Here is a 9,551-nt window from a genome sequence, read left to right as displayed (position 1 = left end):
AAGGAGACACAGAATCCGAAACAGGCTGCAGACTCTGAACTGTCGGCACAGAGCCCGACGCGGGGCTCGAACTCCTGGACTGCGAGATCATGACCTGAGCCGAAGTCGGACGCTTAACCGACCGAGCCACCCAGGCACCCCAGATTCACGTTGCAGTTTTAAAAAACAACGCAGAGAGGGCTCCTGGGCGGCTCAGTCAGTTAAGCGTCCGACTTTGGCTCAGGCCATGATCTCGCCTTCTGTGAGTTCGAGCCCTGCCTCGGGCTCTGTGCTGACAGCTTGGAGCCCTGCTTTGGATCCTGTGTCTCCCTCTCTCTCTGCCCCTCCCCCACTCACCCCCCTCCCCCCGCGTCTCTCTCTCTCTCTCTCTCTCTCTCTCTCTCAAAAACAAATAAACATTAAGAAACTAAAAATAAAAACAACACAGAGAGGGGCGCCTGGCTGGCTCGGTCACTGGAGCATCGCACTCTTGATCTTGGCGTCAGGAGTTCAAGCCCCACATCAGGCAAAGAGATTACTTTTTTAAAAATTAAATTTAAAAATTAAAAAAAATGCTAAAGAAATAAATACAGAGAGATCCTGTGTGCCTTTTACTGAGTTTTCTCCAATGGGAACATCTTATAAAAGTGGCCTACAAGCTGAGGGGCACCTGGGGGGCTCAGTTAGTTAAGCATCTGACTTCGGCTTGGGTCTTGATCTCGCGGCTTGAGTTTGAGCCCCCTTTTCAGGCTCGCTGCTGCCAGCATTGCACCCGCTTGGGATCCTCTGTCCCCCTCTCCCTCTGCCCCCTCCCCGCCCCACTCACGTGTGCTCTCTCTCTCTCAAAAGTGAATAAATGTTTAAAAAAAAAAACAAAAACAACTACAGTACAGTTGATTCTCTTCATTCGCGGCAGTCATGCTATGTCAAGTTGCCGCAAATGCTGAGTTAGCGAATACTGAATCACGGTGGTTGGCGGGGGGGGGGGGGGGGGGGGGGGCGGGGCTGGGGGCGGGGGCTGCATACAGTTAGGCTCTGGCCAGCTTCTGGTTACAACATGTTCACGAAACCATTAATATGTAACTTTGTTTTCTGTGTGTTTCTGTTTGAAAACACCTTACATAATATCCCTTGTGGATTCCTTCGCTTTGAACTCAGGCCAACAGCTCTGTAACTCACACCTGAGGGAAGTTCTTCTAAAGCACGTAAACATCGTCCACGTTTTCTCCGTGAGGCATATCCCAGCCTTCTTGCGCGTGGGGACTCTGGACAGCACGACTCTTGGGGGCTGTTTTAAACAGGAAAACCACTGACAGAAAGCACAAAAATGTAAAAAATGTGGCACTTAAATAGACCGTGAAAAGGACGCTTGTTTACAGCATGGGAGCTGCAAGGGGAAGGCAGACCTGTAGCCCCGTTCAACTTCAGCTGGGAATGTGTGTTGGGCGACTCAAGTTTTTTATTTATTGACTTATTTTTTTCCATTCTGTGCATGTCTGGGAATGACCCGGAAAGTGCCGCCAGTATTGACTTTGGGGGTTTCCGAATTTGCATTCGCAAGTATGGAATCTACAAATAACAAGGATCGACTGTCCGGTATCCCAAGCGGGATGTCCCGACGCTGACCGGGTCGGAATACAGATCATTCCATCACAATGTCTCCCTCACCGACCCCGCATTGTCCTGGCGTGGCCACCCCCATTTTCCCTGCTCTGACCTCCTTCTGGACCCCTGGTGACCACTAATCTGTTCTCCAGTTTGTGAGTTCGAGCCCCGCGTCGGGCTCTGTGCTGACGGCTGGGAGCCTGGAGCCTGCTTCGGATTCTGGGTCTCCCTCTCTCTCTGCCCCTCCCCTGCTCGCGCTCTGTCTCTCTCTCTTTCTCTTTCAAAAATAAATAAACATTAAAAAATAAAAAATAAAAAAACCCACCATACCCCTTAGCCATCACTCCCCAATCTCTCCCTCCCTCCTAGCCCCTGGTAAACAGCCAGTCTATTTTCTGTCTTTATAGATTTGCTGCTTCTGCAGATTTCACATAAATGGATCATACGTTGGTCTTCTGTGTCTGGCTTTTTTTTTTATTATTAAAAAACTTTTTTATGTTTGTTTATTTTTGAGAGAGAGAGACAGAGCCCGAGTGGGGGAGGGACAGAGAGACAGGGAGACACAGCATCTGAAGCAGGCTCCAGGCTCCGAGCTGTCTGCCCGGAGGGGGGACTCGATCTCACAAACCGTGAGATCATGACCTGAGTCAAAATCAAGAGTCAGACGCTTAACCGACTGAGCCCCCCCGGGGCGCCCCTGTCATGTCGTGGTTTTCAATGTTTGAAGATTCGGCGACACCAAGGCTGCCTGGATACCAAGGGACGTGTGGCCGCTTGAGGTGACATCTGGGATTGGCTTCCAAATAAGTCCAGGGCCCTGGGTGGGGTATGAGAGCACAGGGTTAACCCGTACGTTGAGGATGAAAAGCAAACGTTTGAAACAACAACAAATGGAATCAGGGTGTCGAGTTATCTCGCTCGGCCTCTCACACCGGCTCGCGGGCAGCCACAGGGGAAACGATGGCCCCGACCCCAGACAGGCTCGAATCCCGGGTCTGCCGCTTCCCGGGTCTGTGCGCCAGCTAAGTGACTTGGCCCTCACCTGCCCAGCAGGGGACAATCAGACCCCGTCAGAGAACCTGCAAGTTGGGGGCCGAGCGCCGAGCCTTCCTTGCAGCAAGAACTCAACAGATGGGAACTGGGTGGCCTCCAGCAGGTGACTTTGCCTCTCTGGGCCTCAGTCTCCTCACCTGTGAAATGGGATAGTCCTCTCCCCTACCTTTTGGGGCTGGGGAAAGGACTCATTTGTTCGTTCACTCATTTAATATTTCTTGAGCGTTTTCTACGCATCATTATTGAGTGTGTTTTTAAGATTTTTTTTATTAAAAAAATTTTATGTTTATTTTTGAGAGAGAGAGAGAGACAGAGACAGAGCAGGAGCAGGGGAGGGACAGAGAGAGAGCGAGAACACAGAACCCGAAGCAGGCTCCAGGCTCTGAGCTGTCAGCACAGAGCCCGACGCGGGACTCGAACTCACAGACCGCGAGATCGTGACCTGAGCCGAAGTCGGACGCTCAACCGACTGAGCCACCCAGGCGCCCCTAAGATTCTGTTTTCAAGGAATCTCTGTGCCCAACGTGGGGCTCCAACTCGTAACCCCGAGATCAAGAGTCGCGTGCTCTCCTGAGTGAGCCAGCCAGGTGCCCCAGGGATAACTATTTTCTGTGGTGAGGTCAGGAAGGCCAGGCAGGGGGAGGTGACATTAGAGTAGAGACCTGAACGAGGTGAGAGAAGGAGCCACACAAATATCTGGGGGAACTGTGTCCCAGGCAGAGAGAATAAGTGCAAAGGCCCTGAGGCAGGACTGTGTCTGATAAGCTCAAGGAACAGCAAAGGGGCAAAAGAGGCCAGTGTGCATGGAACAGTGTGCAAGGGGCAGAGAGGATGGGGAATGAGGCCAAAGAGGGGACAGCAGCGTCGTTAGGTCCTTCTGAGTGAGGCAAGAGCCGCAGGAGGGATTCCTATGGGATTTTTTTTTCGTTGTTTTTCTTTTTTGCAAGAGAGAGAGGGAGGCAGAGAATCCAAAGCAGGCTCCACGCTGTCAGCACAAAGCCCGACGAGGGGCTTGAACTCACGAACCGTGAGATCGTGGCCTGAGCGAGTCGGATGCTCAATCAACTGAGCCACCCAAGCGCCCCGCAGAAGGGATTCAAAGAAGCAAGTGACATCGTGCACTTCCTGCGAAAGGGTTCTGCCGTCGCGTAAGGAACCTTCTGCCCCGGTTAAGGTGACCGCCATGGCTAAGGTGAGGGACGATGGCTCTGGGACCGGGGTGGTGGCTGTGGGGGGTCAGGCTTTGGATACATTCTGAAGCTCAAACCCACAGGACTTCCTGCTGGCGGGGATGTGGGCTGTGCGATGCAGAGGTGAGTCATGAGGCCCTTCAAAGTTTCCAGCCCACGTGTCTGGAAGGATGTCTGTGCCGCCCGAGAAAGTAGGCGACTCAAGCCACTGAGCATGAGCTGCACACCGGAAGTGCCTGACATGCGCTAGGGCAATTAGAGAGGATGTGGTCGGCCAAGGGCAGGCGTCACGGGGGAAGGAAAGGCACGGCTGACCCTGGCCACCCTTGACAAGACTCAGGCAAGTGCTGGGCACAGAGCCACCCTTGTCTGCCATCTCCCGTTTCCCTCTGGCCTGGGCCGGCCTCTCCCTTGCCCAGGCCGGAAAGAAAGAATTTCTCCCGTCTTTACCTTGAATTCACTCTCAGCCAGGTTGATGAAGCTCCCACCCCCTTCCGCCAGGCCCGTCTTCACCCAGGGGCCTGATAACTACAGATAGGTTACATCGCAGATGTTTGGTATACGGTGTGAGGTAGAGATCTCCCATCTCATAACCAGCCTCCTTTCCTCATCTTCCAGAACTTCCGGGGCTGTTTTCCCCTCCCTCTTTTGCACGGTTTTTCATTCAGTTTTGTCTTGTTCTTTTTTTTTTTTTTTTTTTTTTTAACTTTTTAATGTGTATTTATTTTTGAGAGAGAGAGACAGAGTGCAAGCCGGGGAGGGGCAGAGAGAGAGGGAGACGCGGAATCCGAAGCAGGCTCCGGGCCCTGAGCTGTCAGCCCAGAGCCCGATGTGGGGCTCGAACCCACCGACCGCGGGATCACGACCTGAGCCGAAGTCGGATGCTTAACCCACTGAGCCACCCAGGCGCCCCTGTCTTGTTCTTATTGATTAGTCAAGAACTCTTTATATATTATGGACACGAATCCCTCTGTCAGGTACATGGATTGCAACTATCATCCACAACTTGTGGCATATCTTTTCATTTTCTTTACCGTGTCTTTTGATGTCCAAAGGCTTTACTTTCAATGCAGCCTTTTCTAGACAGCCCCATGTGGATAGCCCACATCCTTCCTCCGTGATCTGAAAGGCGACCTTCTGTCTCTTATGAAATCTCCATGAATGTGTGGGTCGGTTTCTGAGCCGTCTGTGCTTTTTTTGGTAATCTGCTTGCCTAATCTTACGCAAATACCATGGTCTCTTAGTGGCTGAGGCTAAATAATGATGATCTTGATTTCTGGTTAGGCAAGCCCTCGTATTCCTTCCTGCTCAAAAGGTTCTTGCCTTTTCTTGTAGCTTTGTTTTCCCACATGGATTAGTTTCCCGGGGCTGTTTTAAGAAAGGCCCGCAGACCGGGTGGCTTAAACGACAGAAGTGTATTGTCCCGTGGCCCAGGAGGTCAGAAGTGTTGCAGGATTGGTTCCTTCTGAGGGCTGGGAGCAAGAATCCGTTCTAGGCCTTTCTTCTTGGCTTGTGGGTGTCCGTCTTCTTCCCGTGTCCTCACTTGTCTTTCTTCTGAGCCCATCTGTCCCTGGGGCCAAATTTCCCCTTCTTAAAGGACACCAGTCCTGGGGCACCTGGGTGGCTCGGTCGCTTAAGCATTAGACTTCGCCTCAGGTCACGATCTCTCAGTTCGTGGGTTCGAGCCCCGCGTCGGGCTCTGTGCTGACGTCTCGGAGCCTGGAGCCTGCTTCGGATTCTGGGTCTCCCTCTCTCTCTCTGCCCCTATGCTGCCTGTGCTCTCTCTCTCTCTCAAAAATAAATACATAAACATTAAAAAAAAAAAAGTCCCCATCTCCCTGATCTCACATCCCTCCCCAGCCACTGTTTTCTTTTATTTTTTTTTATTTTTTTTTTTAAATTTTTCAACGTTTTTTATTTATTTTTGGGACAGAGAGAGAGCATGAACGGGGGAGGGGCAGAGAGAGAGGGAGACACAGAATCTGAAACGGGCTCCGGGCTCTGAGCTGTCAGCACAGAGCCCGACGTGGGGCTCGAACCCACGGACCGCGAGATCATGACCTGAGCCGAAGTCGGCCGCTCAACCGACTGAGCCACCCAGGCGCCCCTCCATTAGGTATTTCTAAGCAAGCCATCCTGACAGGGCCATCGTGCAGTGATCTGAACGGCACGGAAGGCACAGGTACTCTCTCCTCCTGAGCCCCCCGGTCCCCTTGATTGGATGGCGCTGCGCTGGGTGGCTTTCCTTCCTATGCACTGGCCTGTCAGCCTCTCTGTTACCCTCTGATCTCTCTCTTCCTCTTTCTCCCTCCCCCGCCCCCCACCGTGGCGACCTCAGCGACCTCGTGGCCGGCCGTCCATACCTGCAGCGTTCTAGCAACTTCCAAACGTCCTCTCCTGAGCCGCAGACCCACCAAGCACCGCTCGAGTGGACACTCGAGCACACCAACTAGACGTGTTCTTCCCGCTGGCTTCGCGCTCCTGGAAAAGGAGGCCCCAGCGACCCCGACGCTCGGGGCTGAAAAATCGGGAGGGATCCTTGACTTCTCTCCCAGCTGACCTCACACTGTCAGCAAGTCCTCTCTCCGCCTTCAAAACGTGTCCGGAATCCGGTGTCGCCCCCCCCCCCTCTTTACTTCGGTCGCGGTGCCCCCCGACCTGGCCCCTGCCAGTGGCCCTCTGTCGCCCAGACTCTTCCAGTCACCTCACTGGCCTCTCGGCTCCCTGAAATCCCAGCTAGCCGTTCTCCCCACCCCACCCCCCCCGGCTCAGCATTCGCGAGCAGTGTGGGTGGTAGGACTCTGTTTCTATGAAATGTCCAGAACGGGCAGAGTCACAGAGACCGAAAGAAGGTTGGTGGGTGAGCAGGTCTGGGGGAAGGTGGTGGCTGGATTGCGGGGTGCCAGCAATTGAGGGCACGGGTGTCTTTTGGGGGGTGATGAGGATTTTCACACGTTGAAAGTGCCTGGGTGGCTCAGTGGGTTGAGTGTCCCATCTCGGCTGGGGTCGTGATCTCACAGTTTGTGAGTTCGAGCCCCGCGTCGGGCTCTCTGCTGTCAGCCCAGACCCCGCTTCAGATCTCCTGTTTCTCCCCCACCCCCCGTCCCTCCTCTAAAAAATAAATAAAACATTAAAAATAATAATAAGGGGCGCCTGGGTGGCTCAGTCGGTTAAATGTCCGACTTCAGCTCAGGTCACGATCGCGCGGTCCGTGAGTTCGAGCCCCGCGTCGGGCTCTGGGCTGACGGCTCGGAGCCTGGAGCCCGCTTCCGATTCTGTGTCTCCCTCTCTCTCTGCCCCTCCCCTGTTCGTGCTCTGTCTCTCTCTGTCTCAAAAATAAATAAAACGTTAAAAAAAATTTAAAAAAAAAGAACAAGAATAATATTAAAAAAAAAAATAATAATAAATTCAGTAATAACAGTGATCGCGAATACCCTGAAAGCTTGTGAATTGTACGTTTTAAGTGGGGGAATTGCATGCAGTGCGAGGTCGAGCTCAACAAAGCCGTCACCACCTTCCCCCCAAGCCCTCCCAACCACCACCAACAAACAATCCTTCCTGTGGCTCTCATCTCAACCCAGTGTCCTCACCACAGCTGGTGCAACTCGCTGCAATCTGCCGTCCCCTTCCCGTCCCACAATCCCTCTATCTTCTGGACACATCACCTCCACTCTCCCCTCTGCCCACTCTGTTCCCGCCATGCTGGCTTCCTTGCATGTTCTGCCCCAGGGCCTTTGCACCTGCTGTTCCCGCCGCTTGGGACAGTCGTCCCCTAAAATCTCCCATGGTTCACTCCCTCCCCTCTCACTCTCAGCTCCAGCGTCACCTCCTCCGGAGAGGCTTTCCGGACCATCATCTCGAACAGAAATGGCATCCGCCACGCTTCTCTGCCTCCTCTCCCTGTTTTATTTGCCTCCGCTGCACTCCTCACTTTGTGACAGAGCGGATACGGACTTGCTTATGTATGCATTGCCCCATCACCTTCAGGTGACCTGTCCTGCTCGCTGTGGTATCCGCCCAGGGCTAAACAGTGACCGGCACATAGTAGGTGCCCAAGAAACAGGTGTTGAATGCACAAATTAGGGAACGCTCCCTACATCCTTCCCTCTCTGAGCCTTAGAGTCCGCGTGTTCAAAGGCCTCCTGGTCACCTTTCCTGGATGACCCAAGGTATCTCAAACCCACTCTAGTGATGGATGGTCCCCCAGCCCGCCTCCCCAGATATGCCACGTCCTGGAGCCTGTGAACATGACCTTATTCAGAAAAAGGGTCTTTGCCGATGTCATTATGTTAAAAGATCCTGAGATGAAATCATGTAAATTATCCCCTTTTTCATACTTATTGACAGAGAGAGAGAGAATGAGCAGGGGAGGGGCAAAGACAGAGGGAGAGGGAGAGAGAGAGAGAGAATCCCAAGCAGGCTCCGCACTGTCAGTGGAGCACAAATCCCGGCAACTGCGAAATCAGGACCTGAGCCAGAATCGAGATGCCCAAGTGACTGAGCCACCCAGGCTCCCCAAGATCATATAGATAATATATGATATATTAGATATATTAGATATAATATAATAGATATTATCATATAGGATAATTCCTGGAGGACCCTAAATCCGGTGACCAGTGTCCCTGTAAGAGAAAGGAAAGGAGAAGGTGCAAGCAAGGAGGGAAGAGCACGTGATGATGGAGGCCGAGACTGGAGGGACGTGGTCCCTGCCCAGGGGATGTCAGGAGCCACGGGAAACTGAAAGAGGCAAGGAAGGATCCCCCCACCCTGGGGTGTCGGGGGCGGTGGGGGGGCAGGCGGGGAGAGCAGGGCCCTGCTGACACCTCGATTTCAGACTTCTGGCCCCCAGAACTGTGAGGGGCTTGATTTCTCCTTTCCCGCCACCTTGCTTTGTGGTCGTAGGCTGCAGGAAACTCACACGCTCGCCATGTCCCGAGAACCTCAGCATATTCCTCCCACCGGCTCTTTCCCCATCCCGGGGAGGGCCTCACCTCCCACCCCCTCGACAGCCGCAGACGCTCCACCCTCACCCCTCCTCCGGTGGTCAGTCGCCAATCCCCGTTGTTTGAAGCCACCGAGTTCGTGGAAAGTCGTTACGGCAGCAGCGAGAAACTAACAGGCTGTTGTAACGATTGTGTCTATAAAGTCGCCTCTGCGGGCCGGCTGCTCATTGTCCGCTTCCGCAGACGTCTCTGGCGTCTGTGACAGGGCCCGGCCCACAGCGGGCACTTCAGGTCTGTGCAGTGAGCGTCTGCTTCCCAATGTCACGCACCCCTCAACTTTCTCAGGATTGACTTCACCCTCAAGCAAACCCTGCGAGATAAGATCTATTAGCGACCGCCGGGGCGCCTGGGTGACAGCTGGCTGGGTGTGCATCCGACTCTTGGTTTGGGCTCCCGTCGTGACCTCACGGTTCGAGCCCCGCATCGGGCTCCCTGCTGACGGTGTGGAGCCTGCTTGGGAGTCTCTCTCTCTGCCCCTCCCCTACTCACGCGGTCTCTGTCTCTCTCAAGTAAATAAAGGAACTTCAAAGACAAAACAAGGGGCGCCTGGGTGGCTCAGTCGGTTGGGCGTCCGACTTCGGCTCGGGTCCTGACCTCGCGGTCCGTGAGTTCGAGCCCCGCGTCGGGCTCTGGGCTGACAGCTCAGAGCCTGGGACCTGTTTCGGATTCTGTGTCTCCCTCTCTCTCTGAGCCTCCTCTGCTCATGCTCTGTCTCTCT

The sequence above is a fragment of the Neofelis nebulosa genome, chromosome 17 (assembly GCF_028018385.1).
Source record: "Neofelis nebulosa isolate mNeoNeb1 chromosome 17, mNeoNeb1.pri, whole genome shotgun sequence".
Lineage (NCBI taxonomy): Eukaryota > Metazoa > Chordata > Mammalia > Carnivora > Felidae > Neofelis > Neofelis nebulosa.
This window is presented reverse-complemented; position numbering follows the sequence as displayed.